Source organism: Otolemur garnettii, unplaced genomic scaffold (genome assembly GCF_000181295.1).
Source record: "Otolemur garnettii isolate 467f Iridium unplaced genomic scaffold, OtoGar3 scaffold00384, whole genome shotgun sequence".
Taxonomy (NCBI): Eukaryota; Metazoa; Chordata; class Mammalia; order Primates; family Galagidae; genus Otolemur; species Otolemur garnettii.
Window position 1 is genome coordinate 114,360 of NW_003852779.1, and position 6,590 is coordinate 120,949.

Consider the following 6,590-nt stretch of genomic DNA (forward strand, 5'->3'; position numbering starts at 1 on the left):
ATCAAACTGGTTAACATAGTCTTCATGTCATTTTCTTAGTTATTGTGTTAAGAAATTTATATTCTACATTTAGAGAGATTCACATGTATCCTTATAAAATGAACCATAGTTGTGATCCCACCAATCACCCTCCCTCCACCCATGCTCCCCCCTCCCCTCCCCTCCCTTTCCCTCTTCCCCATATTCTAAGGCTATAATTAGGTTATAGCTTTCCTATGAAGGCTATAAATTAGTTTCATAATAGGGCTGTGTACATTGGATACTTTTACTTCCATTCTTGAGATACTTTGCTAAGAAGAATATTTTCAAGCTTTATCCATGTAAACATGAAGGAGGTAAAGTCTCCATCCTTCTTTAGGGCTGCATAGTATTCCATGGTGTACATATACCACATAGACCCCTGCCACTACAAACAGGGTCAAAACGGCTCCCCTTTCTTGTTGCTGAATTCCACTTGGGAGTCTACACCTCACCAAATTCTCTACAAAACACCCAGACTCTCCAAGAATTGGGAATTGTAGTCCTCCGTGGGGGAGGGGTTGGTTGCTGCCACCTCAGGCCATTAGCCGGCAGCCTCGGCTGGGCTGCTTCAGCTGGGGCACCAAAAATTTTTCTGGTAGATTCCACAGTTCTGTATTACAATTCCAGTCCAGCAATCCTTGCTGCACACCCAACGTTGCCTGTCTGCTCCAGCACTCCATGTAGGGAAGGATCCAGCCCCCTTACTCTCACCTGAAACCATGAGAAGAGTTGAGCTAAAGATGCATCCTGTCCGCCATCTTGCTCCGCCCCCCAATTATTTTAATTTTAAAGCGTTTCTTTGTTATTAATTTACATTCTTACCAAACGTTTCTTGGAGAAATTATTTTCAAGTAAAGTATCAATCTTATTTGGATAGAACAACTCCAATATGTGTTCACCAAACTTAACATTTAGGGCAATTTTAGCATATAACATTGTAGATACAGAAACTTTGTCAACATTGAATGTTCTCAGATATACTTTTTATAGTATACCCATTTCTGTTTGTGTTCTCTGTTTGGAGACAGTGATTTTGCCATTTATCCACCTCTACATATAGTGAGGGTTTTCACCAAGACTTGAGGCAGGATCTGGACAGCCATTTCCCTTGACTTTTCATGAGCTCTCTCCTGGAAAGGTCTGTGAGTAATTCCTCTGGCTTAATGAATGTGAGTTCTGGAGGCCAGACTCTTTCAAAGAGATTAAGCTGAAATTGCTACACTTTAGGAGATTTTGGTGATGTTTTTCAATGTGATCACAGTGTGGCCTCCACCAGCTCATGTGGTCAAATGACCCTTTGCTCTATAGGGCATCTTTCTACTTTTCCCCTTATCAGGCCAGAGGAAGCGCATACATCTGCAGGTGCCCGCTGTGATTGGTGGATAGGATTCACAGCCCAGGGGAAGGATCCAATTGCAGTGAGGGTCTTGTCTCTCACCTGACATTCTCACAACTAGGTGTTTCATTCAATCACTCAGGGAGCTGGCCAGTGACTTTTGGCAATGCAGTTGGCACAAAAAGGTCCCCAGCGGCCCCAAGCCACCATCTTCTGTTCTTCCCTGTCACTGGCAGCTGTCTCTGCCATGGCTGAGCCTTCCTCTGACAAGTCCTGTGAGATTTCCTGCCTCGGTTTTGAAGATCCCAAAGAGGCTGAGTCATCCATGACCCAGAAAGAGAAACTGAGAGGGCACTGTTGTGGTCGCCCCAGCTAGGCAAAGGAAAGATTTACCACATACTTCTCCCAAGTCTTCAATCAGGACCACAAGGGCCTCTGTCCCAGGAGGCTGTGAGAGTCGTGGATAAGTTCCTTTATGACATCTTCCAGCCAATTGCCCAGGAGGATGCGTGCCTGGCCTGCTACACCAAGCACTGGACTATCACCACCAGAGAGATCCTGAATGCAGTGTGCATGATGCTGCCTGGGAAGCTTGGCAAGTGCACTGAGTCTGAGGCCACCAAGGTCGTCATCCAGTACATTGACCACAAGTGAGTCCCCTCAGGACTGCCTGAGCAGTGAGAGAAGGGAGAATAAATTTCTCCTTTAATCCTTCCAATGATGAAAATCTCTGATTGGTAAAGCAAGGTTCAAGAAATACCGAGTACATATCAAGTTCTCTGATTACAATGCAGCTAATTTTTTTGAATGGAGCATCTGCACCAGGGAGGCTCTTAGAGACCCCTTTTATATGGGGCCCTTAGAAGATGGGAAAATTCCACAGTTTGATTAAAAATTTAGTGTCTGTGGCCTGAACTTCTGGTGGGGGATGTGGCTATCACATGCTTTGTGCCTTTGTCTTAGGAGGAGAGGAAAGTGTTCATCACTGGCTGCTTTAGTCCTCTTTCTAACATTCCCGACTCTTGTTAAAAGGAATGATGCGGATAATGGTGGAGATTATAGCTCCCTTCTACTGCCTTTCTCCTTTGTTGAGAAGACACAGTTCCAGGCTTCTTGTGAAAGATGCCTCCTGGGGCAGTTTATTTTAAGGATCCAGAGTCATAGAGGTGGGTAGAGTTCCATTCTGTAGCAGGGTGTGGTCTTCTCGCTTGTGCCTTTTGAGTTACTATTAGGGTGACCAGACGTCCCGATTTTGGCAGGACAGTCCCGCTTTTCAACAATTTTTCCCGCATCCCGCGGTGTTTTTAAAAAGTCCTGCTTTTTGGAAAGAATGCATGACCAGGCTGGAGAACAAGAAGGGAATATACGGTTTTCGGCCGCCATATGGCTATTTCGCCAGAATATGAGTTTTATATTATTTTTGTTAATTTTATAATGTTAAACTGTAATAAATAATTGCTGAGAAGTGATTATCGAGAACTGCTTATCAAAGTTTTCCTTGTTGTCAGGCCCTGCCCGGCGCCCCCGCCCCACCCCCTGGCCGTGTTGTCCCGCCTTACAGATGTTAGAATCTGGTCACCCTAGTTACTATTGCTGGAGAAGTGTTTGGCAGCCACTTACTGATAAAATTTTGTTCTTCCTGGGGCTACTGTCAGTCCCATTTTCTATCTATTCCTATCCTTTCTCCATCCAAAGCTGGAGATAGGAGGAAAGGTGTTGGGCAGGAGGAAGTGCACAGCAGGGGTAGGAAGGAAGACAGCAGCAGGGCAGAGAAAGGTCCATGAAGGTGGGAAGTTGGTGAGTGAGGGGGATGGCAGGGCTGTGAGCTCCCCTGGGCCATGCCCCTACCCCCAAGGCCCGGATTGTGTCTTCTGGGGCCTAGGGAGGAGTATGGCTTCCTGCCTCACTACCGAGGAGCCACAAAAGCTGCTGGGTCTGCAGCCTGGTGATTCTGAATCTTGTGCCCTCAGACTTGCCTGCATAGTGGGAATGGGTGTGTGGGCTGTTGGGTGGGCACAGGAGGGTGTGCGAATTCCAAGGATCTGTGGAGTAGGGAAGAGTGGAGGGCCTTGAGGCCCCAAAGGCTGTTTAGATGTTGGACGAGTGGTAGGAGCTGGAGTAATCCCTGGTGGAGGGAAGATCATGAGGAAGATGGGGCAAGATTGAGGGTGAGGTGTTCCTGTGACAATATGTATAGGGAGAGGGAAGAGCAGAGGGAAGAAGTACCTGAATATAGGGGATTTCATTTCATCTGCCACTTTATTGGAGGAAATTAGTTAATTTCTTTAAGACACTAAAATTGAAGGTTCATTTTCTAATTTGTATTGAGGTTGAAGGAGATGTCCTTAGGGTGTCTGTTGAGGGATGTGGAAGGGCTCACTTTCAAGTCTCATATGTCCTCCCCTTACCTGAGTGGAAAAGAAAGCTTACTTTGTTTCCCAATGACCAGGGCATGGAGGAACGACAAAAGAAGAAAGACTGAGAAAGGTCATGTGTCCCTATTTTTCTGATAAAACTTGATGTCTTTGGGACCTAAAAACCTAAATAAGGGTCCCACACTGTGCTTGAAGTAACAAATAAAAAGCAAAATGATCTGAGGTCCTTGGGACCTCAGAAGAGAGCCACTGCTAGGACAAAACCTTCTAATTAGGTGCCAACACACAAACGGAGTGGAGGGGATCTGGGAACATAGAGGCATGGAGTGAGCCAAGGAGTGAACCAAGAGAGGTTCTATTTGAAGCTATGTATGGACCCTACTCACCCTATAATGTTAGTTCAAGTTAACTCCTCTAATATTCTCTGACAAGGGGGTCAGCAGAATCTGGTCTGGGTAGAACTGGACTAGGTTCTGAGAAAACCAGGGGGGGACTAGAGAGGCTGGAAGCCAGTTGTCAGGTGCCAGTCCTGAGCTTCTGGCATTATATGAAAGGTGTAAAAGGTGGTACCCAACATAAGAGCAGAGGTGTTTAGGCCAGTTTATTGAAAGGGAAAGATGACCTACCTGGGCAATGCAAAGGTGGTATCTGCAGTCAGGGGACAGTTAGGGACCCATTTTATATGGGGACTTAAGGCATGGACAAATTGCACAGTTTTTCTTGAATGTTTGGGTCTTAGGCTCAAACTTCGGAGAGTAGTGGGTGGGGCTAGTCAGAACCCAAGCCCAGTATCATGTCTGATGGTAAAATTTGAGTGTTATTACTATGCAAGTAAGGAAGATGGTGAAAAAGCTTTCTATTAGTAGGAGGATTAGAAAGTCCTGATGAATACCAGGCATTGAACTTATAAAAAGTCTTATCCATTGAAAAACGGGATAAATCTTTTCAGTTAATCTGATGACACTGCAAAGGCATTAAGTATCTACAGCAGTTTGGGCTCAGGACAACTTGTACACTTCTAAATATTAATAGGAACCCAACGAGCTTTTATTATGTAAGTTGTATATGCCAATGTTCACTTTAAAAATACTAGAAAAAATTATTTTGGTGGGGCTCATTATGTTTAAATTCCTATGTTAATTTCTTTATTAAATCACATCTGTGTACATTAATGCATTTATGGGATATGATGTGCTGATTTGATATACAATCTGGAATGCTTACGTGTAACTGTTTAATGCTTACGTCTAACCGTCTCCTAGCTTACATATTTGTTGTGGCAAACATATTCATACTCTATTTTTTTATTTTTAATTTCATATATTTTTTATTTTTTTACTTTTTAAAATTAAATCATAGCTGTGTAAATTAATGAAATCATGGGGTACAGCGTGGTGTTTTCATATACAATTTGAAATACTGTCATCAAAATGGTTAACGTAGCCTTCATGTCATTTTCTTAGTTATTGTGTAAAGATATTCATATTCTGCTTTTAGAAAGATTCACTTGTACCCTTATAAGATAAACTATAGAGGTGACCCCACCAATCACCCTCCCTTCACTCATCCATCCCTCTCTCCTCCCCTCCCCCTCCCAATATTCTAAGGCTATAATTAGGTTATAGGTTTCCTATGGAAGCTATAAATTAGTTTCATAATAGAGGTGTGTACATTGGATATTTTTTCTTCCATTCTTGAGATACTTTGCTAAGAAGAACATTTTCCAGTTCCATCCATGTAAAAATGAAGGACGTAAAGTCTCCATCTTTCTTTAGGGCTGCATAATATTCCAGGGTGTACATATACCATAGTTTGTTGATCCATTCGTGGTTGATGGGCATTTGGTCTTCTTCCATGACCTAGCAATTATGAATTGGGCTGCAATAAACATTCTGATACAAATATCATTGTTACAATGTGGTTTTTGGTCTTCTGGATATATACCTAATAAAGGAATTGTAGGATCAAATGGCAGGTCTACTTTTAGTTCTCTAAGTGTTCTCCAGATGTCTTTCCAAAAGGAAGGAATTAGTTTGCATTCCTACCAGCAGTGTAGAAATGTTCCCTTTTCTCCACATCCATGCCAACATCTCTGGTTTTGGGATTTTTTGATATGGGCTAATCTTACTGGAGTTAGGTGATATCTCATAGTAGTTTTGATTTGCAGTTCTCTGATGATTAAGGATGGAGAGCATTTTTTTCATATATCTGTAGACCATATGCCTATCTTCTTTAGAGAAATTTCTTTTCAAAGCCTTTACCCACCCTGAGGTGGGATCACTTGTTCGTTCCTTGCTAATACATTTGAATTCTCTATGGATTCTGGTTATTAATCGTTTGTCAGAGACAACTTGAAAATATCCTCTCCCATTCTGAGGGCTGTATACTTGCTTTACTTACTGTGTTCTTGGCTGTGCAGAAGCTTTTAGTTTGATCAGGTCCCAAATGTGTATTTTTGATGTTGCATCAATTGCCTGAGGGGTCCTCTTCATACAATTTTTGCCCAAGCCCATTTCCGCAAGTGTTTTCTCTACACTTTCTTCTACTATTTTTATAGTTTCATGTCTTAAGTTTAAATCTTTAATCCAGCGAGAGTCTATCTTAGTTAATGGTGAAAGGTGTGGGTCCTGTTTCAGCCTTCTACATGTCACCAGCCAGTTCGACCAGCAACATTTGTTAAACAGGAAATCTTTTCCCCACTCAATGTTTTTAATTGGCTTGTCAAAGATCAGATAATGGTAGGTAGCTGGATTCATCTCTTGGCTCTCTATTCTGTTCCATACATTTACCTCTCTGTTTTTGTGCCAGTACCATGCTGTTTTGATCACTATCAGTTTATAGTATAGTTTGAGGTCTGG